The 27686-nt window shown below is 41.9% G+C and overlaps 1 protein-coding gene across 5 annotated transcripts in view; it reads left to right on the top strand.

Annotated features, from left to right (window-relative positions):
* Positions 1 to 27686, top strand: part of add3a (adducin 3 (gamma) a) — a 98631-nt gene that overhangs the window by 679 nt on the left and 70266 nt on the right. For 3 of the 5 annotated variants that reach the window (XM_071503227.1, XM_071503218.1, XM_071503223.1), the window contains exon 2: positions 18365 to 18402. The gene's annotated coding sequence lies outside the window, so the exon portion shown is untranslated. Of the gene's footprint in view, positions 1 to 7071; positions 7119 to 18364; positions 18403 to 27686 lie in introns of those variants that run through there. The other 2 variants (XM_071503228.1, XM_071503219.1) reach the window with 1 other exon arrangement.

The following is a 27686-nucleotide window of genomic DNA, read 5'->3' as shown; positions in this document are numbered from 1 at the left end:
CAAGTTATGTATTAAGGGACCTTTTTACTGTCTTGTGGTGTTCAAGGTAAGGAAGCATACATTTTCTTACACATTTTAACAAGATGTAAAGTGATGAGGCTGGAAACAAGCCTTTTTAAAGGCCCTACCTGGAGCTTTTCTCTGTGTGCACACAGCATCTTTTAGATTGTTCGGATTTGCAGATTTTTATCTGTTGAAACGTGAGAAAATGATCCTGCAAGCTGTTGTGTGTTGTTACTTTTAATCAGCTCATTTTCTGTGGATTCTGATCCTGTTGGCAGCGTTGTTGGTGTCATATTCTGTGACACTACCACTTCCACCAGTAAGAGTCTAAAGGGGATTTAAAAACAAGCATCATGTTGATCTGCTGTTTGAACAAGTGCTGACATTTAGTTTCATTTGAGGCTTTTACTTTTTCGACTGTTACCTGAAAATGTACAGTTGCAGATCAAGGAGTTATTTTTTTTTCTTAGGCCGAACTAAGTAATTTTAACTGTTTGTATTACAGAGTTATTGACAGTTATCCATGACTCAATAAATTAGTTCCAGGGTTTGGTGTGTCTCTGCAAGGAAATCACTTCTAGTGATCAGTGTAATCTGAGCCTAGTTACACATTAATGTCAACAGTGCAACAACCAGTGATTAATGTTATTATGACTGCGATTGAGGAAGCAAGCTGGCGGGAATGTCTTTCATCCTTTCTGCTGGATGACTCCTTCATCTGCAGATAAGATGACTCACACAAGTAAAGGTGTTTTGTTAGCTGGTTTATTCACACTTACAGTGAGTCTCAGGTTTACGTGCAGCAGTGTGTGTAAACTGCTCTGCCCTGAAGAAAAGATTAACTGTTAAATGGCCAGCAGCTGGGTTACTCTTCTCGCGTCCTCTCAGTTTCCCGCCTTTCCCACATTTTTTTCTTTTTTTCTTCATGTTCTGCAGATCAAAGGTCTGGCAGCCAGACCCCCCCCCCCCCCCCCGCAAAAGGCCTGTCCTCTGACATACTTATTTTTCATCTCTGTTTTTTTTTCTTCCTTTATTTTGTTCTGCAGAGCTCCCTGAAAAACTGTGAATGTTCACCATATGAACCTGAAATCCAAAACGGTATTCTCCTCATTCTCTGATTTACTTGGAGAGAAGGGGCCCTAATCCACAATCCCTCAGGGACTTTCTATAATATGAGACATTTAACCCAGAGCAAATGATGGAATAGATAGAAAAATGCAAACATACTCCATATTTACTTTTCTTACGCCTCCGCGCATCCTCTTTGATGAAAACCCCATTTTCCTTCTTGCTTTGCTCCGAGTGTTTCGTAAGGCCTTCATGAATATTGCAGTTGCTTCGGACTCTAGGGAAGAGAGACAGAGAGATTTCTGGCTCTTGTTGCCAGTCTATACTGAGTGAAGAAGAGGAGTATTACCTAATTCTCAATCTTAAAATAAAAGCTAACTTAGAACAAAACAACTTTCAATCAGACATTTCATCTCATCATCATGTTTAATTGAAGTTTGTGTGAAAACTGATCACATCAGCCACTGTAATCTAAAGTTAGTATTTTTTCCAATGATTGATGATAATGCCGTGTTTATACAGCTTCAAAATATACGTCATAGGCCAATGAGATTCCCGTAAACAGCCTGTGCAGATTAGTCCAACTTGTTTATAGCCATTTGTTCTGGGTTTAAAGGCCCAAACTCCAGCTTGTTATCTCCATTTTCTGCATCACTTTGCATCAAAATAATGCACCAGCCAATCTGCATTTAGTATTCTCCATGGCCGTGTTGTATTCGTAACAGGCTTATGGTGTTGACCTTTGCATTGCTCACAGCATAACATTTAGATTGGGCTGAGCAGGGGGGAATCTTTTGTTCCAACACTCCTGCAGAGGTCTATCTGTCTGAGACGTTCTCTCATGTTTATTTTCCCTCCCCTAATGAAGGGTGTTATAATAACCCAAGGCACGATTGAGCTCAGTGAATGTTGAGATCCATGGAGAGATACAGGAAGTACAGTGTCCTCTGTGATGGGAGAATGCACTGAGGGTCACAGCCTGTTTAAGGTGGGATCGTCGCGCCTTTACTCTGCCTCGCTGTCCTGTATAAAAGGTACGAGCGTGGAAAGAGCGGGCATTGTTGTTCTGCCTTTATGCGGGCAGGGAAGGTAATCACAGAGCTGAATCGACAACTGTGTAAAAGGGAGAGACGTGTGCTGATGCTGTCGTGTTACACGTCACGCCTCTGATTGTGGAACGCCGGCATGTTATCTTAAATCACACTCTGGGCCGGCATCATGCCGACGTTGTTTGGTTTAGCGTAAATAAGCCAAGGAGGCGTAATGAAAGGTCCTCCTCATGGCGATGTAGCAGGATGTCTGTGTAAATGGGGCTATAGGTTAAGTGACCAGTTGAGTGGGTGCAGTCTGCACTAACTGCTAATGAACCGTGTCCATAGTAAGACTTGATTGCCTGGGAATGTTTTCAGGAGCTGAAAGAGGAGGGAGATATCCAGCAAGAAAATATTTGAGGTTTTCAGTTTTTCTTTCATGACAGAGGAGCTCCTTGAGTTAGTTGTGTAGGAGATGAGGTAACTTGCTCACAAGTTGCATCTGCTTCACTTAAGTTAAATTATTTATTAATTTTTTTTTTTTTTTTTTTTTACAGTTTTTTTTTTCTGCTCAGCATACCAGAAAGTATGGAAATGCATGTGTGCGTTGGTGAGCCTGAAGCCATTTAAAATGCACACAGCCCAGTGAATTTGAACCTGTCCAGAGGACAGAGATGACTTCATCATTACCTCACCCTGCTCTGCTAGAGGACTTATCAAAAACATGTGGCTCCACTCTCCCTGCACACTGCAAATTGATTGAGTCTTGGATTCCAATGTTTTTCCTTTGTTAGAGGACGTGTGTGTTTGTGTGAAGCCAGGCTTCATTTTATTATGCTGGATTTTTCTTGTCTCTCTCTGGGTTTTGACTTCATCTGTCATTCATTTGGCTTGTTTCAGCACGTAGCTCTGGGTTTGGTCAGACAGGGCAACATCCTGCTGAGTTGGACAGGATTATGCTCCATGCCTGAGTGTTTGAGCCTGTGTGTTCGTGTCTGTTACACCCAATGAAACCAGATGAAAAATGTGGGATATACATTTTATTTACTGTGCTATTACACAACCACACATACAGTTGGACAAACTCACGTTCCTACTGAAAATCGCGAATGATCAGGAGACTGATACCACTCTCATGTCTACTGTAAAAATGAAGCCACTGTCAGCATTTTGATTTTATTACCCTTGAAAAGAGTCAGGCTAGCAGTTATGCCCTGTTTTCAGATTTTGTGCTAAGCTAAGCGGCTGGCTGTATATTTATATATATAAGTATATTTCCCAAAATGTCAGTTTTTCTTTAACGTAAACTTGAAATTGGAGGGTGTAAAGCCTTGTCTGACATCAAAACATTTGATGTCAGACAAGACAAAGACAAAACATTTTGCCAGGCGTCATGAAATGGTTACACCAGAAAGGAGTACCTCAAAATTAATCATCGTGTCTTTAAAAATATTTGGTTTTAGCAGCTTGGTGATGTAGAAACTCTTGCAGGGCTAGCTGGCGAGCTAACTGCTAACATGCTACCCAGCCGGGAACATGCTAGTGCACGATAGTTCCAATTGTTCCCCATGCTTGTTTTTCTGTACCTCTTTGACCTCTGTCCTGTCTCAGAAATACCAAAAGAAAGAACTGTTTGCAACACAGTACAACTCAGTCCAACACAGCTAAATCAATACAATACTCACCGCTCTGTCAAAGGCCAACACTGTCAGAATATCTTGCTTTGATCACTAAAGTTGAACTCAGCACAAAGCACCAAATTAACATTATTTTTTGTGTGGTTGCTGTTCAGCTGTTGTGTGCTGGTTTGTTTGGTTCTGGATTTTGATGAAGTGCCATTGAGCTGCACTGCTGAGACGCATCTTCAGCGATTTATTTATTTCTTTTTTCATGCTCTGACTCCTCTGACTGAAGGAGTCAGATGAAGCTGAACTGTCTCTCATTTCATGCTATTGTGCGTCCACAGTCAGGCTGCTGTTTGATGTGATACATGTGTGGGCCGAGTGTTTAGATTCCAGGATTGTTTGGTTGCCAGAGCCAGAGGTCCCAGCGGGGTGGGGTTAGAATAACCTTATTATACACTTGTGGGTGGAAGTATTACTGAAAGCATCCGGCCTGATGTGGAGTACAGCTGACTTCTGTCCAGCCAGGAGAAAGTGCGTACGTCTATATGCCATGACTTTGGATGTGCATGTGTTTGCATGTGTGTTGATTTGTATGCGTGTGTCTGTTTTGCACTGGGTTCATAACATGTTTGTGTTTACACAGGCCTTTCTCCATGTGTATGTGTGTGTGTGTGTGTGTGTGTGTGTGAGAGGGGGCAGTCCCTGGCAGAGCATCAGCCCCGGCCGGCAGTGAGTCTTCCCATGCAGTGAGAAGGCGTTTGCATAGATATTAAAGTGGAGTAACCATGGCAACGGGGTCAGCCTCTGACCATGGGAGAAGGAGAGATGCCAAGTTTTGGGCCAAATGAGCTTTTGAGGCAGACAGCGGCTCTTTTGATCCCTGTGGCTGTCACCTTATTAAAGAGTCTCTCTGAGGCTCAAACGTTTGAGATCATGAAAGTTCGGAGCTGACGTGGGAATGTCGACTCCACCAGACTTTTAATCATCTGGAGTGTTCATGAATGATGAGACTGAATATGTTGTATCTTATCTGAAAGTACATTATCATAACTCAGTCACTGAGCTGTTGAACTTGTGCAGATGTGAGCTGAAAGTCAGCAATATCTGTCATGTGGAAAAGCGGATGATCGGCTCTTTTAACGTCACATAGTTATGATTGTAAAAAGCAGGACGTCTATAAATTCTGTCTTTACGAGGTTAGATCCATGAAGTCTTGAATCCTTATTCAATCATCAATGATAATTGCCGATTTCACTGTTGATGACCGATGAAATGCTGCCATTGTCAGCAGAGAATGGCACTGACTTGGTATGCTGCTCTGCCTGGGCTGCTTGCCAGTCGTGAGAGTGAGTGTGCAGCCACTGTTGGTGGATGAAGGGGGTGGGTGGAGGGTTGCCTTCCCATTACTATGCCCCGAGGGTCTGTGTTAATATGGAGATTGGATTAGAAACCTTCCAGGTCACCTAATCTTCTCAATTAACGGACTGTCATTTTGCATATTTACTGGCAAAGGAAAAATACTGTCCCGTACAGGGAGCCATTAGAGTTTGTACTCATTAGCCCATGTGAATCCATTCCTCACAGTGTGTTCATGTGAGTTTCATTTATAGCCGAGGCTGTGTGTGTGTGTGTGTGTCTGGCCACGTGAGTAGCATTTATGGATGCCTTCAAATTGGGTGTTGATCCCCTTGCTGTTTCGGGATCTGGACAGGATGCAATGTCACCATTTCTGAGAGTGATGGAAAGCTCAACTTGCATATGTGTGTGCCTCTCCTCTCCTCTCCTCTCCTCTCCTCTCCTCTCCTCTCCTCTCCTCTCCTCTCCTTTCTTCTCCTATCCTCTCCTTTCCTTTCCTCTCTTCTCCTCTCCTCTCCTCTCCTCATCTCTCCTCTCTATTGAGCCATATTGCTCTGCTGTTTTATTTCCCTGTTATAAAAGTCCTACTGAACAACATAACTCTTCTATATGTACACACACACACACACACACACATACATACACACACACAAAAACAGATGCAGTTCAGCCCTGAATCTTGCAGTGACATTCAGCTTTGTTCTCTCTCAGTGACTTTCACTGAGTGTGTTCACACTGAATGTACCTGACCTTCTGTGTAATCATCATGCTGGTTTTCTAAAAGGACGCACACTGCAGTTTGAAATCTTAAGAACCAGAAGGACACGACACATTGATGTTAATACTGTGCTGGTGAAAAGAATTCAGGGTGAAAAAAAAAATGAATTGTGGAAGAACTTGTTGCACAAATTACTTTCTCAATTGGTTAACCACCACCTGGGCAATTTTTGCCTTTCTCAACACGGAACTGGTTTACATCACTTTTGACCACTGTATTTGCATGTGGCCGCTTTCATTGGTTCCTATTTGAATGAGGTGTTTGAGGTGTGAGAATGTGCAGCAATGAAGGGCTGAATGATATCACCCAAACCCACATCAGATTTAACCCCAGTAACAGTAAATGTCCCAGTAATTATTAGGTTTTACATCGGTGCCTTCACTTGCTGTTGTGCGCTCTCTGTTGTATTTCATTACAATATGAGCAGTAGCTGTTGGCTGGTTTCTCAGTCGGATTTCTTGATAGATATCATTGATGGTTGCAGCAGTTATTAAACTGTGATTAATTGCAAGATGAATACATTTAGATTCATACTGTCAGTAATTCATCATTAATATTTATATGGTTTATTCTCCAGCTCTATGACAGAGAGCATTGTGGATGCATTAGAGAGTCTAAATGACAACAATCAAGACAAAACATCAAGTACATTTGTATAGGGCTGCAACTAATTTATTTTCATTATTGATTAATCTGCAGATGATTTTCTTGATTAATTGTTAGGTCCATAAAACATCACAAAATAGCGATTGATCCCTACCACAGGGGGCATCTTCATTCATTTATTAGGTCAGTTTACTATATGAACAACAAAAGCTTGAAAAATGACATAAATGATTAATCGATGATCAAAATAGTTGCAGGTTCATCCTCTTTTGATTGACTGATGGTTGCAGCTCTACTTTCGTATACGTTTAGTCATTTTTCAGTGTTAGGTATACAGTGATATGTGTGTGATTGTGTATGTGCATATACTATATGAACTCTTGAACTCTTGTTGCCCCCCCCCCCCCCCCCCCCCCCCCGGGTCCAGGAAACACGCTTTATTGCCTCTCTGACCAAACATCTACATTTACCACATCATCTGCCACTGTTTTAGCAGGCACACCCATGCCTCAGTTCCTGTTTGTGGACACACACATACCACACACACACACACACACACAAACCGTGGTATTGTCACATCACACACCCAGTGACAAATCACTGTTGGCAGCGCTGAGTGTAGCTGGCGGCAGGGTCCTGGTGTTGGTGTGGGTATGTACTGTGCTGTGCTCCTCTGTTGTCTCGTCTCTAACTGGGTCAGCTTGTGTACTAAACAACGATTCTCATCCTCAGTGCCGCTGAGCTAAAACGCTTTGTCAGCACTGCCGAGCGCGGCCTTGTGTTGTTGTGTTTTGGCAGTTATTCGTTGTCCTCAGTCATGGTTTTGATTGATTTAGTGAGTGAGTGTGGCGTGATGGGGTGTTGCAAGACTTGGCATATACCTGAGTGTCATCTTACAAAACGGTGTGTGTGCACCAGACAATCAGAGGAGTTGTTGTTTTGACTGTGATGTTTTTGTACTTGTCCCTCCCAGACATCATTTGTCAGATGTGTGTTACGTGTGTGTGTGTGTTTTAGCGTGTTGACAGAACTGGTCATTGTGTGTATTTTTAGCATGTGCATGTTTTTAGCGTGTTGACAGGGCTGGTCATAGTGATAGGGTGTATTTAAAGGTACAGTACATGGCTAAATAGCGCTGGTGGTGGAGTGTGAGCTACGTGTATGGTGACAGTAGATCCACGGGACCACCATGGTGCTAATCCACAGTTGGTTTACTTCTCCCCCCTGCTGGGTCGAAAATAGTCATGTTACCCCTGTGTTTATTGAGTTATATTTGCTCTCATGACCTCTCATCCTCGCATACCACTCAGGACACGATGCATCCAGGAATGCACCATCAGTCGCCGTCTGTTTTCTGGATCTTTCTTGATTAATCGATTCATCATTTTGTCTGTGAAAAATCGGAAAAAAAGAGAAAAATTCTCATTATTATTTCCTGCAGCCCAAGTATTTTGTCCAAAGCCCAAAGATTTTCAGTTTCATATCTATAAGACAAAGAAAAGCATCAAATCCTAAATCGATTGATCATTGCAGCTCTAGTGGATACATTTAAAATTTCATAATAGTATAAGTATTTCAGAATGGTTATTTTTACAGAGCAACTTAACACCAGCTGAAAATCTTGTTTTTGCGGATCTACGGCAAACAGTGTTGTAGGGAGCGCTCCAGGGCACGTACGTGCACGCACACAGTGACAACACAGGTGGGTGTGGTCAGAGGTGAAACAAACTTGAAACTGTCAAGTAAAACTCTGTCTCCCGTCATGGTGATCTTAAATGTGCTCCATATGTGCATTGTGTGTATTCGATCTGATTACAATGGTATTGATTGATTATTAGGCAGAACAAGCACGAGCACAGCCCAGTGTTTGTGAATCTGGGTCTGTCAGCTAACGTATACCGGCGTGACGTGATGAAATAAAAACTACAAGAACAAGATGATGTAGCTCATGAACCTTGGCTCTACCTGCAGGCTGGTGAGTAGCTGCAGGTTTGAGGCTCGGGCTCCTGAGGATAATATTTACACTGTGAACAAAATGGAAAGCCATTAAATTGCTAAATTAACCGAGGGCTGCTCTGAATCATTATCACCTTTCCTCTCGCTCACAAATCACAGGCATATGAGAAGTACACCTGTTGTACTTCATGATGAATCTGATCCTCACTGTGAATGATGTAAAGCTGTACACTGTGTTTAACCCCAGAGACATTCACACTCTGTGCTTTACGTTGATACCTGGAGCTCCGACTTGTATTCAGGTCAATGTTTCTGCAAGACAGATCTCTCCACTGTACGTAGAGGAACCGTGTGTCTTTACACTGTGCTTCTCCTCCGCTGCAGGGCCGATGCATGTCATTAGTGATGCATGTAGCATTCTGTTCAGGAGCCCCCTGGGCATCACACAGCAGCTTGTGAGTCTGGCTGTGTGTACAGTACGCTGTGTGGGTTTGTGTTTGTGTGTTTGGAGTGCTAACATTTTCATACGCAAACAAGTGACTTCCCTTTCGATTTGTTTGACTTCACTGCCAATTTTTATGTACAGTGTAAATGTTTCTCTTCTTACAGTAAGAGAACCTGTTGGTGCTTTTGTTGGTTTTCATATTGACACAAGGGTTTACAGTTTTTCTTAAGCCCTAGTATTACACCTTGACTTCATCATCGCTGAAATTATGAAAACATCGCTCAGATTATTCTATACCTCTAAGCTGCTTCACTAATGAAATTCCTTAAACAGCAAACAAACGTATGTGTCTGTGTGTCATGTTGCACCACCGAGCCGCTCCATCTGTCTCTGCTGCCACCGGCTGTCACTCATCCTCTCCTGCTCCGTCCTCATATTAGCATCTCAGTCGTTATGAGAGGGAAGCTGCTGCGGCTGAGCAGAAATAAACAAGCTGATCGTTAGATACCAGACTGCAATTTCAGTTACTTAAGCAGCGCTGTTGCATTATGTCCTGTGCTTTCAGATGGCAACACAGCCCTTCCTTTAAAGGAAAGACTCGCCCTGAAAAGTACCGTGAGAAAACAGTTTTTTGTGGTGTGAAGTTTGATAGATGTGCAGATAGAACAATTGATTACATATTTGTACAATGCTTTTGTTTTTCTTTCTGAAATATGATCATGTAAATATTTCATTTAATTCATAGGTTTTATTCAGTCATTTGTTCAGTATCAGATAGATTTGACAGGCATTCATTTAAACTATTTTTCTCCCACCGTAAAACACAGAGAGCGAGTTTTAGTCTTCATTTAAAAATGTTTTATTTTGAAAGGGAGCTGCCATAGTAAACCCCCTGACAGTGGCTGCTTCCATAATTCGATCAGTTTTTCCTTCAAGCCAACAAACAGACTCTCATGACAAATATACTTTCCGCCTTATCAGCCCCCCCCCCCCGGATGGATGGACGCCTACACACACACACACACACTCACACACACACTCACACTCACAGAGTTTCCACTGAGGATGTATCTGGTCAGAGTCGGGGAGAGATACCCTGTCAGATGTGCGTGGTGTCATGTCACATGTCTCAGGCTCACGTCGCAGGATGGGAAGTATGGGAAGGCCGCAGTTCCTTTACCTCAGCAAAGGAAATCACTGGATAGGACCCGTCTTTTGTTCTGTCCTTCCAGGACGGTCGTTGGTTCGCTTTGAGTGGGAAGTTAGACAAACACAGCATGTAGCCCAAGGTCATGTGATATCCCCACATAGCATGTTTCTGTGGCCTTTGTGGGCATGAATGACACAGTGTGGTGTTTCAAGAACAATTGTTTACAACTTGGACGAGTGATGTCATTCATTTTGTGGGTAAAGGGAGTGTCCTAAAGATGATGTCATTAGCGTGAGCCTAACACTGATGTTGTTTTGTTCTGGAAAAATCTGTTTCATGGCCTCTGGGATGTGACAACAGAGGGAAATGGTGGTGCTTGTGTGTGTGAGTGTGTGAGTGTGTGAGTGTGTGAGTGTGTGTGTGTGTGTGTGTGTGTTAGAGGTTTTTCAAGTACACAATCTTCTCATTACGGACCAAAGAGAAAGAGCTGAAGTTGGTTTAGTACTTGTGGTAAAACTTTACAGCCTATGAATCACATGCAACTATCATTTGTTACGTCTTTCCGTCGTTGATTTTGAACATAGCTTTCTGTGTTGAAACACACACAAATGTGTTCCTGTCAGTGCTCGTGCCATGAAAAGCCTTGGCGCGGTTTTCACTGGCACAGCTAGAACTGGAGCATAACAGCAGTGGGAGTCTGAGCTGGTCTAGACTAATAGATGTGCATCACAGTGATAAATGTGTGGACGGATGGATTTTACAACCAGCCGCAAAGTTAAATCACAACTGCATCTGAATCTCACAGGCTTATGGTGTGTGTGTGTGTGTGTGTGTGTGTGTGTGTGTGTGTGTGAAGATTTACACTTATCTCTGTCAGGGTTATCATTAAAGGGATGGTTGGATGTTTTGAGAAATACACTTATTCACTGTCTCTCTGAAGTTTAAATGAAAGGACTGATCCTGCTGCCATCTCATCTGAATTCCTGCAAGAAAGCACGTCAGCATATTTCCCTAAATGTCAAACGGTTCTTCATAGAGGACATGAAATTAAATGAAATTCATCCTTTCATGACAAGGTTGATTTTAGGCAAGAGGTTAGGTTTGGTGCTATAGTTTCAATTGTGGTTGTGATTGTTAGGTTTAAGTATGGTTCATGTTTGGGTGAACCTTCAGGGATGATGTCAGGGTTTGGGAAAGAGGATCTGACCCAAATCTTTAAGAAAAACAAAAAAAAATTAAGTGTGTGTGCCGATATTCCTGGCTATTATGGCCGGTTTTACATGAGGGTGACTTATCATAGCTTGAATCTAGTCTTGAGTCTAGTGAATTGCTTAGTGTGATTTTCAGTCACATTGATCTTCATTGATATGACAGGTTTTCATTTCATGAATCCTGGGACTGGCACAGGTTCTCTCTCTGAGAGGCTGGTTCAAGTTTACAGGCACCAGACGCTGCTTAAACCTGCCAGTTTGTGGGTTGGACACCAATGATCCATGTTTAAAGAAACATTAGTCTGACAAAACTAACATTGGCCTCACTCAGTTGCTTGGATTGACCGAAAGTCATTCAGACAGTTAGCGCAGTTTCTTTTCTTTCCTTGCTGAGACTTTACATGGATGTAAACAATTAAAAAGTAGTTGCAGTAACAGTTACAGTATTTTCTTTCCATCCACTTTTGGCTGCGAGATTGGCCGTTATATCCTTCAGCTACACGGCTAATGCTACTTCTTTGAGCAAGTCTTTGACTCTGTATCAGCACCGGAGGCGTTGCCTTTCGGCTGAGCCTGACCACTGACCCCCCTGAAGGGGAGTTTTTTCCCCATGTTTGAGTTGTTATTATTAATAAAAACAAATGAAAACAAAAGTGAGTGTTTAATGGGGCTGTATCCAGGCTAGCGGTGTCATGTACTCTGTCTGAACTCATCCTTCAGTGAGGCTCTCTTCCTGTTAACACAGCTGTCTGGGTGATCTGCTCAGAAAGGCTCTGTAGAGAGTGGCACGCTGCCAGAAGTGAGCACAGATCAACCTGAGAGAAAGAGCAGTGGAGGACTGTGTCATCTCACAAGAACAATAGACTACAGACAGTTAACGTCTCACCCACAACTGCTGAATGCTTCTATTATCAATCTAAACACATAGATGGGATGTGATCAATAGCAGCTGTAATGTGTTTCCTTTATCTCACAACAGTCTGCATTCACAGTTACATATTAGAGGTGAACAAGCTTTAGTCCGACATTAGCTGTTGCAGAGGTGCAGCTCGTGACCCTTTGGTTACAGCATCATCTCTCTGTCCGCGACAGTGTTTCTCTGCAGCCCGTGGGGCGATGGTTTTCTCTAAGCAGTTGTTTCTCAGTTTATCATCCATGCTGATTATCATGTTGGTCTGGGAGCTGTGCTGGGAGTGGGTTTGTGAGTGTGTACTGGTGCATGTGTGTATTATCAGAACGGTTTCCCCTTCCACCAGATAAGCAAAATCTGCTTTAGAGAGGGAACTAGAGGTGTCTGATGAGGATCTGTGTTATTAAAGGTTTCCACACTTGCGATATTTGCTTTTGGCTTGTTTGTGAGTACGTCACTACAGGTTTCCATCCACAAATCAAACTGTCTGAAGCCGTGTATGAGTTTACACAACTGTTACGCTGTGGAAAAATATGTGGTTTGGGGCTGCTGTGCTGTCAATGGCTCTGTTTGGGACCCGCCTCATAAAATGAGATTGTTAGTAGTGTGAAGTGTGCACTGCTTTTGTGTTAGGGGTTAGATGCAAAGAGATATTTTAAGGTTTGGTTTAAGTTACTAATTGTACTATAATGTAAGACCCAAACACAGGAAGAAGGAAGAGGAGAGATAACCACAGAAAGAAGGGGACAGTCTGTAGAGAGTTTGCAGGATAAAATGGGGAAAAGAGATGATGAAACAGTCAGAAAAGAGATCTTCACCACAGATAGTATTTTGTCTTACAATGCTTTGCGGTATATATTTGTTTTAAACCCTCAAAGTGGACGAAGAGACAAGGTAATGTTGTAACAGCTCCAAATAAACAGACAATAGCAAAAAACTTGTATTGTTCTTGGATCTCTGAGTGTCTTTCTATTCACAGAACCTCTGAAGTTTCAGTCAAACAAAGAAAACACAGATAATAAAAAAAAAAAACATTAGTGATTTGACTCCATGGGGGTTCCTGAGGCCACAGTTTTGTCATTTTTTCATTTTAGGAGAGGTGGGAACTGTAACCGGCACACTTTACAGTATAATGCATTTTAATTCAACAATGACTTCACAACTTAGTAAGTGTTGTGTCACAGTTTTGATACAGTTGTGTTAGCAGTTGTATTGAACTGGATTGTATTGAATTCGTGTGTGAGCTAAAATTAGATTTCCATGTGCACTGTTCAGGCGTCTGCACATTTGCACATAGACACTGTATGCATATCTGCGATTATGATGTGATTGGTGATGAAAAACCTGTTACTGCTGTTCCATCCTGTGAAATTATTACAAATTCACCACACACCTGGGGCTTTATCAGTTTCTGCAGCCACACAGGTAGATTTGTGTGGATGATGGATCACAGTCAGCTTTATATACCTTCATATTATATTATCATTTTGGCTATAGTTCAAGTGAAACAATTGTTTCACTTGTAACCATATCTTACCTGGTTATATGTGGCTCACTACTGTAGCATAATATAAATCCATTCCTAATATAGCTTAATTTGATTGTTAGTTATATTGTCTTTCTAGTCAGTTCTGGCAATTGATTATTATGGGACAAGTGACTTGGGCTGTATAACCTAACCATATGGACAGTAGAAGCATAGTGGTGGACACACACACACACTCACACACATACACACACACACACGTCCCTGTACAGCAGCGTCAACAGTAATCAGATTAGGGGGCTTTTACTGTACAGTGAACTGCAGCACAGACAGAATCACACCATCTGAAAAACTGCTGCTACCAGGTAGAAATTCAGCTTTTTGTTGCTAACTGCTCTTCTGCCAGGGAACATCCGACTCAATTTTTAATATTAGAAATATCAACCTTCATCCCTTAACTCAATAAGAGATCATCAAGAGTGAATGCTAAGCAAATTAAACATATTATCTGATCACATTTGAACTGATTGAATTGTAGAATAGACTTCAGTTCAGTCGACCCTTTAACTTGCTGTAAATTGCATTATACTGAAGCCAATTCAGTGTATTTGGGGGAAAATTAAAAGCAGGCTTGTGTCAGCCTGTGTGTAGCTATTATCTTAACCTATCATGGTGGGATGCTGCTGTGTCCATGTGTGATATTTGGGATAATTGGGTTGATTTTCACACCTGAGCAACATTTCAAAAAATGGTTTCCAGCTGAATGAGCGCAGTCCTGACAGACTATCTTATCTGCCATCTGCTCTCAGGCTGATGTAAAGCGAAACAATTTCTAACACATTCCTACTTCTGCTTTAGGCTCAACCGAATTGTTTTGCTCCTCCCAGCTCGCAGTTTGACCTCTGCACCGATGTTAGCTTTGCTTCCCTCTGTCTCGACCCTCTCATCTCACTCACTTATCCTCATTCGGTTTCAAAGTCACAAGGTAGACAAATCAGCTCAGCAGCATTGAAAGGATCGTCTATCATCCCCTTCATACCTCTGAATTAAGTGACTCTCCAGCCGCCACGCCATCAGAGAACAACAGGGCTAAACAGCCTGGACGCTGCAGCTCTTGCACCATCTCTCTAAACTCATCTGGCAGAATAAGATTCATGAGATGTCAGGATTATTTTGTAACTGTGGCTGAGCAAGCAGGGTCATCTCTTATCTCATCTCTGGACTTTTTTTTTTTTTTGTAAAATGATGTCTCTTAGAGCTTAGGTAATATCTCTCGCCAAAAGTTTAAGATCTGGAAGTCCATTAGAAGTGACCTCCCCTCCCCTAGCAGTGTTAATGTAATAATTAGTAATAATAACACTTTAAATTTGCCTGGATTTTACATAATGAGGCCAAATGGGGTCATGCTGTGTGGCTGGAAGAGTCGCATCCACCAAATCACTTGAGGCCACCACAGTGGTCAGCAGAAAAGGTTGTTATGTAATTGTGCTGATTTTCCTTGTCTCTCTGCACCTTGTCCAAAGAAAAGATGATTAGTGCGTCAAGTGCAGTGCCCGACTCAGCGAATGACTTGAAGCTCAGCTCATTCTGGTTGTTGTAATTGCTCTGGTTCAAAGTATGATTGCTCCTGACAGTAAGCCTGGTCATGAGACTGATGTCAAGGAGGTAAGGACGCTGCCCTTACTGTGGTTCTCGGTAGCTCAGTGGCTAGAATCCGTGGCATCAGTGCCTTTTGGTTTGGCCTCATAAAAATGGATTTCTAGTGACTTCATGCAGTTGGTCTGTGTATACTGTTTCGCTGTGGGTTGTGGAAGCAACAAAAAACAAACAAAAAACAAGTTGGTGCAACCAGATGCCATTCTCCAAATGGTCCATTCTGTTCCACCTTTTACTCAAGATGTAGGCAATACCCAATGAAGGTGGGATTGTAAAGATGGGATGAAGATGATCATTATTTATACGACACCACCAATCTATTCTGTTTTTATAGCAGTGGTACAGCAAAAGGCATTACATATCTTCAGTTTTGTTTGTAGGGGTTTTTGGCCAAACTAAAATGCAACTCTTTGATCCCTTTTTGTATCAAACAGATCTACAGACAAAAGAAGTAAAAGACCTGTAGATTGAGACCAGCTTTGATTTAGAGGTGTTATTCAACACTTTTTTGACTACTCAAAAATTTTGTATTTGGGGTTTTGTTTCTTGCTCAAGGAAACTTCAACATGTGGACAGGAAGAGCCAGAGAACGAACCATCAAACCTGTGATCTGACATCCGAAATTGAGACTCTGATGTCTCTCCTTCTCAACTTGATCAAGTCACAGTCTGTATCTAGTTACAGGAAACTAAAACCCCTTTGTGGGTACATAGATATCCAAGGTGAGATCTGAGTAGAATCTGTTGTCCACCTTCGTGTTGACACTAAATTTCATTGCTGGATTGCTCTGTCAGACACTCAGCTATGAGCTAAGTGATCTGTTGGCTTCGATAGGTCTGAGCTGTTGAAGACTTCAAACTGCAGACACACCTGAGGACGGAAGGAAAATTCATTTTTCCATATCCACTAACAAAACATTCCTGCCAGATTCAGCAGGTGGTTTCAATCCCTTTTTATTCAGCCAACCTGGACAGAAGTGTGTTTCCACAACTGCTTTGCCGTCTGGGGTTTTTCACATTTCAGGTGTTCTACAACCTCTCACACAGCTCCCAGATGTGGATGGCAGAACTCTTCCAGTCAATGTTCCTGCAGTTAGACAATTTTGGCTGAATAAGCTCATGTAAGAATCAGCTTTTAGCCTTTTTACAAAAAACTAAATTGATGAGCCTAAAGGAGCCAGTATACTCAGTCCGACCTGCTGGTCGGATATTCAAGTAGTACCCCCACCCCTTATGGACATTAGGGGCTGTGTGTGACCATTTGTTTAACTGACAATCGGTGAGAGGTGAGACAAGAGCCAGTGTTTGAACTTCTTTCTCTTGCTGTTTTTTTTACATTTGTTACACAACTATTTCTGTCAATTTTTACATGATTAACCCGGCGCAGCAAGATCGATGTCTTAAATGACATCACGTCTCCCTGCGCTTTATGATGGTCTCCCACCTTCTGGTGTGGCCGCTGACAACACTTTCGATTTCTGACTTGGTTGCACAACATCTCTTACAAACCAGTTCTGACTGAGCAGAACCCCAACCCTAATGTTGATGGTTGGGCAGGTTGTTCTCTAAGCACATTGTTCCATAATTCTTTCAGACATAAATTTGGAATATTTTGACGTGTTATTTTGGGCCAATCCCAAAATTCCCAGTAGCCAATCATCATTTTAATGGAATGCAGGCGTAGCACCCTCAGCAATAACACATCTCGTATGCTATCAATAGCCCTGGTGTTCTCCTACGGTGAGCCGTGGTCCCTGGTGTTGACACAGTTGGTGTTTGTGCAGATGACATAGATGGCTATCAAGGGCAGACCGCCTGCTGCTCTCTGTAGCCACCAGTACAGTACGGAGGCACAGCTCACTCTCCGGAGTGGAAACTGCTGACCACTGTGACCAAGAGCACACATGTAGAAAAGATAATTCGTCAGTGCAAAGAGACACACACACGGGTAGTACTTGAACCACATCCAGAGATGGTAAAGATTCCTGTAGTATGTGGACTTTTAGGTGGAAATTAATGCAACACTTCAACAATGTGTCTATTTGTCTCTACAGAGTCTTTCCTCCTGGAAATGGTTCATAAGAGAGGAAGAAGGACATTTAACATTTCCATTATAAGGAAGTTGGTTAGTTGCAAGGTCTGCCGCATCTCAAAATAGGGCAGCTGGTTTATAATTTGGTCTGTGAGCATAAAAGGACACTTCAGCATGGGATGAAAAAGTAACATAAGTCAGTGTCGGTCACTTGATAGAAAACAACTGTCTGACTGAAGCTGAAACTTACTGTCCTCTTGTAATAAAGTAGGTCGTCTGTGCAAGCAGCTTATTATGACCCATAGTGGCGTTTTATTCTTAAGCAAACTCCCCGTGGTAATTATGCCAGGAGCAAAGGAAGAAGTCAGGTGATGTAGTGAACAGAGTCTACGCTGCATTAGGAGGAAGTTGGGGTGGATGGATGGGTCAGCAAGACACTGGACACATTTGACATCGCTTTTCATTTTTGTGAGAAACTGATAATCAACATTGTTTCTTTTAACCTTGACCGTTCCACACCCTTAACCACATGTTCATTATTGTTAGCATAATGATGACGATCTGGTCCTCTCCTGTGGGTTGTACCCGAGGGTTAGGACAAAGGACCTGGTGTTTAAATTTGAGGACTGGTTGGAAAAGAAAGATTACAGGTGTTTGCTCACATTGAATATCTTCTATTTGATTTGATTTTTTCAGTATGTCAAATATGTGGAATTACAGAGCATGCTGAGTTTTCAAGGATAATGAAAAGGCTTCATTCTTCAAGTTATAAAGTAGACTTTATTGTGTAGGAGCTGTCTTCTTTCATTTCAGGCTTTACTTCACTCATTCCTGCCTAATTTGTGTTTTCATACCCTGGTATTACAGACTTCAAAAAACACACAATGAGTAAATAATATTTAAAGCAAATGTATCTCTGCTTCTAATTGTGAAAGGTTTCTTCACCTCAGACACATAACACAGCTCGCTCAACTTTACAGGCTAGCAGCAGCAGGCAACAGAAGACTTGGATGCAGAAAGTAATAATGTGCTTGTGTCTGTTTTTGTCCTAGTTGGCGAGACATCATTAACTCAAGCAGTCCCCTGTGAGGTAAGACTTTCTACATCAACACACTGTTTCAGCTCCTGCTCCAGCTTTTAAAACACCTGTTGATTCCATCAACAGCACAACACTGTTTGGAGTATTATTTTAATTCATAACACTCATAGTTGATTGGAAATAAAGTGGAAAAAGAAAATCTGAAATGTAGTGTTGACTGAAGTGGAAAGTTTTTTTTCTCTGTCAATGCCTCCACCCTTTTTTTTTTTTTTTTTTTTCTTCAAGGACTCTGAAGGTACATGGAGTGTAATAGTGAGCACTTTTTGGAGAGCCTTGAATAAATGACACAGCTTTGGTCAGTGGTGAGCTCGCAAACTGCTTCTGGCCAGACTTTTTACTGTGCTGGAAGTTATCCTGTAAAGGAAAGAGTGACAGGCGTTTCTCTCTCTCTCTCTCTCTCTCTCTCTCTCTATCTATCTATCTATCTATCTATCTGTCTATCTATCTATCTATCATATTCTCTTTGCCTTTACACCTCAGTATATTCGGCCTTGCTCTAAGTCAGTCATACTGGCTGTACAGTTGGAGAACACCTGTTTATTTCACTGTACGCCTTTCAGGATTTGAGAATTTAAGAGCTTTGTTGCACATGGCTGCACAGGCCGCAGCTGCCATGCTTCATTTCCACTTTCTGAGCAAAGTGGTGCTCTCCTTTTTGTTCTACAAAATTCACTTGAAACCTATACAAACTCATCTGAGATAATCTCATTTGTTGCAGCAGTTCCTGCTTTATGTAATGTAACTTCAACATAGTGTGTATGGGCATAACAGAAGCACTGTGTGGTACAGATATTTCAGGACACATTAGAATCCTTGAATCTAATTCAAAACAATGTATTTAAATATACTTGGATGGCAACAAATGTTGAAGGCTGGTGGTTTCTCTCTCCTCTGTCTCTGTGATAATCATAACCAAAAAACCCAGGTCGATGTTTTTGACCTTTGTTGTTATTCTATCTTGAAGAGAATAAACTTCTCAAGAAAGTGGGGCACAACACTGATCTGCAAAAAACACATCAGGCTATTATTGTGCTCTGTAACTAATTAGGGCCATTAAATATTTGCATAATGTGTTGCAAGGGGCACGAGAGCATTTTGAGGAATGTCACCGTCTTGATCCATCCTCTTTTACCACCTGCCCCATCTCTGTCTTATCTCACCCGCCCACTCTGTCTCTGTCAAATAGTTTTAGAGCATCTCTCTCATCCTCTCAGTCCCAGTTTGGCAGATCTCCCGGGTCTAGAGCTTGCAACACTGCAGCTGTGCTTGCTGACGTGTCTCATAATGTGTCATATACCTCTCAGTCTGAGGTAGGCGACAGCCGTTTCTCATATCTGTGTGTGAGCGTTTGAACCCTCACCAGGTGTCGCTGCTTCAGTTGTGTTCAAGACTCGTGTCAGTGTCTATATTGCAGTACTGCTGGCGCTTGTGCTCGTTGGTGATACTGTGTTTTACATTTACATCTGTATGTTGGACAGTGACATGCATGCATGTTTTTAGAGAATAGAGAATGAGGTAGCGAATAGGGAGCAGGAGCCTATAGAGCCTATTGTAGGGAGCCTACAAATAAAATAGGAACACCGTGTTTTCAGCTGCCTCTTTCTGTCTGACACAGACACCAAAGACGTCATGTTCTGTTAGATTTTGTAATTAGTGTGAAGTTTTCTAAATGGCTCAATTAAGCACTTGCACCTGCACAGTTCTGCACTTAACATCTGCCTTGATCTAAAACTGAACATGCACATCTGTATTTTCTTATGTTGTGCATCTGTAATTGTTTGTGTTTGTAACAAATCTCAAATTGCCTCAACGGGTGCGTTCGGATTTTCTAAAACGCACAATCCTCCCCAGCGATGTGACTCAGTGTAATCATCAACACGGATTCCCACTGGAACTGACAGCTCTGTGATTTGGACACGTTTGCTGTTTAGAGTGCAAACGACAGCTAAGCCATCTGGTTAAGCTCCTAATGCTCCATTTATAAATTACACCACAATAGAAAGTGGATTAACAGCTGTTGATGTAATCTCTTAATGAGTTTCATAGTGCTTTCAGTGATTTAGTTTATCCTGCACTGATAGCAGGAGTAATACATACTATTGAACTGAATGAGGCCTTTTTGGTCTTTTGGCGTGTTGACATGTTATAGTGCCCTTGATTCTTGTTCTTTACAGATGACTTCAGTGTTTTTTTTGGGTGGGGGGGTGGGGGGGGGCTTACAAGGTAGGTGAACATGTTAGCAAACAACCAACTCTCCACTCTGTTCAGCAGCTAGGACGGTAACGCACAGTCAAACTTTTCCGATCAAAACGACCCCATCAAGAGTGAACATGAGCCAAACAGTGAAGCTGTGGGCCATGAAACCAAAATAATAAACTGAAAGACACTAAAATTTTCCATAGAGCTGAGGGCAACAGTAGCTTTGTCACGATGAGGAACATTATCACATTACACAAAGTAAAATTTCATCCATTGTTAATATAACAGCACTACATAAATGGCTGGACCATGTATAACTGTGTGGTCAATCTGTTGGAGGGACAGTCCCTTCAGTGTGTGATACATTTTGGAATGAGCTGCACTGTTCACACAAGGGCTGTACCCGACTCAGACTTTTGTCTGTCACATGGGATTTGGCTGTTCACCACAAAGATTCGACAATTTTTTTTTTTTTAATTTTTTTTTTTACATTGGTCATAGCTCAGTTATGAAATCCTACCACACTGCGGCGTGTCTCTTCTGCCAAGCTGCTGGCAGCGTTGTCAGCTGGTGTTAACTCAACATAACACTGGAGGTTTCTGCTTTAGCTGCGCACGTTCTCGTGACAGACCAGGCAGATCTCAGCAAACACCTGACACCGGGGCTGAGAGTATCAGAGCGGCCAACACAAACAAGTCACACTCCCTGATGATAGAAACTGTTTGCACCAAATCATTCTGAAAGAGCAGCAAGCAGTGGTGTTCATCACTCGCTAACTTCATCAGTCAGTCAGTCAGTCATGGCCGTGCTGTCGTGGTCCAGCCACATATATTGATTATAGCAGCTTTAAACATCACAAGTGCTTTCTTTCTCTTTCCCTCCAGTCAGTTAATTATTCCTATGAGCCAGTCTAATGTCATTAACAGCAGTGAGCAATGGTGAAAGTGAAAGAACAAAACACTTGGCATCCCATAATATAGTGTAGGTGTCCATTTAAGCAGATAACAAAGGCAGAACCGGGGGTAGGAAAAAAGAAAGGAGCAGCCGTTCCTGAGGGTTTCGAGGGCGTCTGCCCAACAAGGAAAGCTGAAAAGACGAGTTGAGGACTAGCCAAAAATACAAAGGTAGAGAGCAGAGATATAAAACACACATGGCTGCTAAACCATTTACTGGAGTAGGAAAGCTAAGGTCAGAACTTTCCATTGGTCATTTTCTTTTTCTGGAAGTCCTGGCTTTGTCTTTTTCTCTTCTTTTTTTTCTCTCCTTACTTTTTTTCATCCTTCTACTTCAAGTATATGCCCCTCTCAGTTTCTCTTTTTGTGACTGTCATCTATTCTCCTCCTGTTTCCCCTCTCCCCATCTTTTTCCTTCTTCATTACCTTCTGTAAGACAAGCTGTCCTTTACCCGGCAGGGCAGTAAAGAGACGTCAGCATCTCCCTCTGCCCTCATTTAAAGTCTCCTCGTCCTCTGACTTTGTTAAATGCCTCAGCATGCAGCCCAGTCCTGAGCAATTTAATAATATATGTATTGTCATCATACTTTAGATTTTACAGAAGGAATATAAACTTTGCGGAGGACAAAAGCAGTGGCATAAATTTAGATTTTTGGAATTTGGTTTGTTATTTCATGAAGCAAAATTATGATTAAATGCCATTTGTTATTGTCTACCTCAGTCTGGCAGTAATAATAACTTAATAATAGCAGCATAAGAAAAATACATTTCCTTCATAGTATCTTGTTCAGCTTTTTATTTTCACACACAAGGTTTGATGATGAACGATTTGAAAATGTTGACAAAATGAATTGGAGAGTCAAAGCTGCCACCAGCCTCGCCGTGAAAAGGCAGCTCTCAGACCTGCAGGCTGCCATCACCACAGATAACTTTTTCCCATGTTGGATACTTGGTGCAGTTAATCAGCTCTGGGGCCTGAGACTCTGGTTTGACTTGGCACCGACTCCGACTGGCTGCCGTCTCCTCTCCAGTCGCCTGGATGGCATCACAGCTGCTCTTATCTCGCTGGGTCCAAACCACACATGCCCGCTGGCCACATTACTGCCCCTGTATAAACACACACATACACCAACTGTGTCTCTTAGAAATTACACTCATATACTACTGAACTGTTTTTCCAGTTACGTTGTGGGTGCAGTGTAATCTCTGGCAGGGTAAGGCTGCATTCAGAGGCAGTTCTTTTTTTTTTTTTTTGTTGAAAAATTTAGGAGCGCATAAAGAACTTCAGTGGCGCATTTAAAATGTATCAAACACAGCGTTTTTCCTCAATAAAGTGATACGAGGAGACATTAACAAACTAAATAATTCAATTTACTTCAATACAAAAAGGTTTTCAATCATTCCTTTATGTATTTATTGAATAATTATGTAATAATGTCATCATGAGGTTATGGTTAAAAAATATGTTTAGTATATACACAAATAAATAGTCTATAAGCTTAAATTACTGATATCAAAGAAAGTTCAGTTGGGAAAAAGAGCTCAGCTGCCTCACCAGAGGCATCGACAGCCCCAGCTGTGTTTAAGTTTCAGCAGTAAAAGCTTTTTGGTTAAGGTCAGTGAAAGATCATGGTTTGGATAAATGTAAAGAAACACAGTGTCTGAACTCACTGTGAACTTTTTCTTTTTTGTGTTGTCAGTTTGTATCATGTCCACGCCATTATGGTGGACATGATATCTCAGTACTGCCTCAACGGAACTTCTTCAAATTTGGCACAAATGTTCACCTGGACTTAAGGATGAACTGATTAGATTTTGGTGGTCAAAGGTCAAAGGTCAAGGTCATGGTGACCTCACAGAACATGATTTTGGCCTTGTGAACGCAATATCTCGAGAACTCCTTAAGGGAATCCCTTTGAGCATGGCACAAATGTCCACTTGGACTCAAGGATGAACTGATTAGACTTTAGTGGTCAAAGGTCAAAGGTCAATGTCACGGTAACCTCACAAAACTTGGTTGTGGCCTTGTGAACGTAATATCTCCATGACGTCCTGAGGGAATTTCTTATAATTTTGCACAAATGTCCATTTGTCCTGCAGGACTCAAGGACTCAAGGACAAATGATTAGATTTTGGTGGCCAAAGTTCAAAGGGGTTAAGGTCAGTGTTACCTCACAAAACACTTTTTAGCCATTACTCAAGACTTCACACAACAATTGTGACAAAATGTCTGAGTTGCAAAGGCATACAACCGCGAGGTGTTACTTCTAGGTTTTTTTGTGGTTTTTTTTGGACCAGTAACAGTAACATTCATTCATTTCTGCTACAGCTACACCAAACTGAGTTGAGACAAGTCTTTGCCTCTCACTCACTCAGAAAACAGACAAGTCAACACACATGAGCTGGCTCCAGTTCAGAGACCACTGTGGGAAACTGCAGGACAAAGGAGCTTTTGAACTACACAGATTTTTACTGCAGAGATGGGCAGCTGTTGGTGTGTATGGGCAGTGATACCAAGACATAAAAAGGCATCAAACTAAAGGGAGAGATTTTATAGAGGGTGGAAACAATAAACGGCCTGCAGTTCTGCGGAGAGTGTTTGGTTAAATCATAAAAGGCCGGGCACATCTGACATGGATAATAGTGTAATGATGTTCAGCCCAGCCCTCCAGCGTAACAGGAGTTGAGTTTATTACAAGTTTATTCTTGTTAATCTTGTCTGTTGTGTTAAATTTATTGATTTGAAGTGTTCACATCTGAAATGAATAACCCTAACTAACTAACTACCTTTAATTTAGATACTGTTATTAGATAATTTGGTTTGCTACAAGAAAGACAACAGTGTTTTTAGACAGAGAGAGACACACACACACACACACATACACACACACACACACACACACACACACACACACACACACACACACACACACACTCTCACACACACACACACAGATTTGTGGTGGCCGTGTATATTGATATCAGTCAAAATGGTCTTTCTATTGACTGACACATTGTTATTTGTAGCTATAAACTGTTTTAATTCAAATCATAATGGGAGTTTCCCTGATAGATAACATCTGTCTCATTGGTGACTCATCAGTCTTGGGAGCGGAGCTTTGGTTTGTGTGTGTTTGTGTCCAAGCTTGATTGTGCATGTTAGTGTACTTGGTGGGAGTTTCACAGCCACAATTTGATGTGATTTGTTGCCCTCTGTTTATACTTGTGTCAGGATGGAAGAGAGAGCTCTGGTCTTGTTGCAGTGGTCGTATATCTTTAGCTTTATGGCTCTCTGTCTGTGTGCCATGGTTTTGTGGTGGCTTTTGTGTCGGACTCCAGTTGTGTTGGACTCTGGCCGCATGATGTGTCTTGTAATCATTAGGCACATCCCTGTAAAATGCGGACTGGGTGTTGTGGCCACAGCTTGACCAGATATGCAAAATGCACATGTGAAGTATATGAAGAAGTATGAAAAGACTGCACACGTGCTAGTGCTGAGAGGCCACAAACGACAGCTTTGTGTCCTGGGTGGCTGGGAAAGTTGGCCCGCAACACACACACACACACACACACACACACACACACACACACACACACACACACACACACACACACACTTTGGCAGTGTCAAAGCCAGTGCACAGTTCTGCCAGGCTCAATAGGCTGATTCATTAGACCCTCCTCATGACACCAGAAGAGAAAATGGACTTGCAGTGAAGGGAGGACGAGGAGACACGAGTGTTCCAGCTCAGCGCTCTGCGTCTGAAGTCTGACGTGACCTGACAGTGGTCAGGTCAGTCTTAAAGGAGAAAATCCAGCTACAAATATATTTTTGTGTTTAGCCTTGCGTTGTAAGGTTTACTTAGTTGTTACATGGTGAATATCTCAGTCAAAGCCATTTTTTAGCAGAAACATTAGCACTGTAAACATTAGTTTGATCAGAAGATATTATATGAATTAATGTGTATTGTGAGTGTGATGTATTCCATCTTCACTTTGCCACTTTTCTTAACGTGGTTTTTAGTAACACTTTGACTTGTAGCACTGCCTTAGGGAATCTTAAAAAAAAAAGTCATGCAATATCCAGCGCTGTGTTCACTTCTCCTGCTTCAGGTTTGTTTTGAAGTTGAGTGTTATACAGTTACAATGACACATACACAGGTTGCTGCTGATTCTCTCAAGAGTTGCTTGTGCCCTGCAACAGGAAAATAAAGTTTTGGTTGCATTTACATTTGATCTCTTCCTGTAATCATCTTAAATATTGAATGCTAAGCTTCATACACCTGGACCTCCAAGCAGGTAATCGCATATCCTGCAAATTATTTACTGTCTCCGTTGTGGTCCAGTTCTGCTCAGAGGCTTCAGATATATTACAGAGAATTTCATTAGTCTCATCACAGCTGTAATAAAACTACACTACACAAACATCATTAATCTTTATTTTACTCGCCGGTTCATCCAAAAACTGAAAATTTAGAGGCTACTGACAGCCTCCATTACATGTTATTATTCACAATGGAGCCACACAGTGATTCAAAAAATACTTCAACTCTTCAGTCATTCTGTCCTAATGCATAAAAACACTATGAAAATGTCCAAACCCTTTTGTTTCCAATAGCACATCCCAAATTAATTTTATTTTCTCTGCTGGAGAGATTTTTTTATTTTTTTTTATTTTATTTTTTTAAAAGGAGGCTGTTTTTATCTAATATCATCATTACTGAATCTGGCAGCCAGTAGTGGAAATGTGCTGTGGAGAGGAGTGGGTGTTGTAAGTAACGATGCTTGGCAGCCTGTGTGTTTGTCTGGATCTCTCCCTCGCTGTCTCCACTGGAGTCAGGCAGGCTTAAAGCCCGGGCCTCCTGTCGATGAAGGGCTCTGCACAGCCCAACCCCCCCCAAGAGATGTTCGAGATTTACTTCACGTTTTAACTGCTCCCTCTGGACTGCACTGGGAGATTTTGTTGAATTTTCATATATTTTATTGACTGTTGTAGATAGATTACTTTTATGTTGTCACTAAAGCTGCCATTATTATTATGAAGCTGCCAAACTTTTGTTTTTCTGTATGTGTCGCTTTTACACAACATCTCCTTGTCACCAGTTTAAGAATTTGGATTATTACATTTAAGTTCAGGCTGCGATCATGTTTTAAGTCCCTGTCACAGCATGACCGTAATGAGCACCATCTGACCTTGTGCCAGACGTGCACTCATTAGCTGAAGCACTATGTTTACCTCTGTCACACAGGGTTACGGTCAACATGGGGAATTAAAGAACCCCACACCCACGCTGGGGTCGCCTCGGGATACCAGTTGGCCGAATTCTCTGAATAAACAAGTAAAAATAAATCTGGATGGTTTTTAAAGATGAACACTTTGGGCCATTTTGTCAGAGTTATTTAATAAAAAATATGACACTCATGCATTTTTTCATGAAATGTCATTTTTGTCAGCATCTAGATAGATGAAATGAGAAACCTTATGGGTGTCATGTTGTTGTTGTATAATCACACACACACACACACACACACACACACACACACACACACACACACACACACACACACTGTACTCTCCACTGCAGCTGCCACAACTCCTTTCTGCATTATCTGTTCAGTTTGACGACATATTGCTGATATTTCTGGACAAAAGCACAGTCGCTGTGACACAGGTCGACTTCACTCTCCTCCACATATTTCACTTTCAGCGCTGGGCTCAGGCCAAAAGGCCATTGCGGACTGCTGCAGGTGAGTCCTTGCACTTCCTGTGGGTTTTTCGGGGGATATGAGCTTGCGTCAGCAGTTACGTTGCTTTGCTATCCTGCAGAGAGTGGAGTGGGTTCATTCTCTCTGCATGCACGGTGTTGGATTCTGGGTAGCGAAATTATGTTTTTTTCTTGTACCCACTTGATCTGAGTTTTAGGCACGTTGTGTTCTTTTTCAAAAGAATTATTTCGATCAAATAAAAACACAACTATTGTTGTTTCATTCTTGTTGATGCTGCAGTTGTGCGGGTATGGCATGTTTTACTGCTCCTGGCTGTGTACTTAGTTGTTTTCGATTAGGGAAAGTTGCATATTTGTCACATGTAACAGTGGAAAAAAAACGTTGTTCATATCCAAG

This window comes from Trachinotus anak, unplaced genomic scaffold (assembly GCF_046630095.1).
Source record: "Trachinotus anak isolate AG129_WGS33_773 ecotype Australia unplaced genomic scaffold, CSIRO_AGI_Tana_v1 ptg000019l, whole genome shotgun sequence".
Classification (NCBI taxonomy): domain Eukaryota; kingdom Metazoa; phylum Chordata; class Actinopteri; order Carangiformes; family Carangidae; genus Trachinotus; species Trachinotus anak.
Note: the sequence above shows the minus strand (reverse complement) of the source record. Positions and strands in the feature narration are given on the sequence as shown.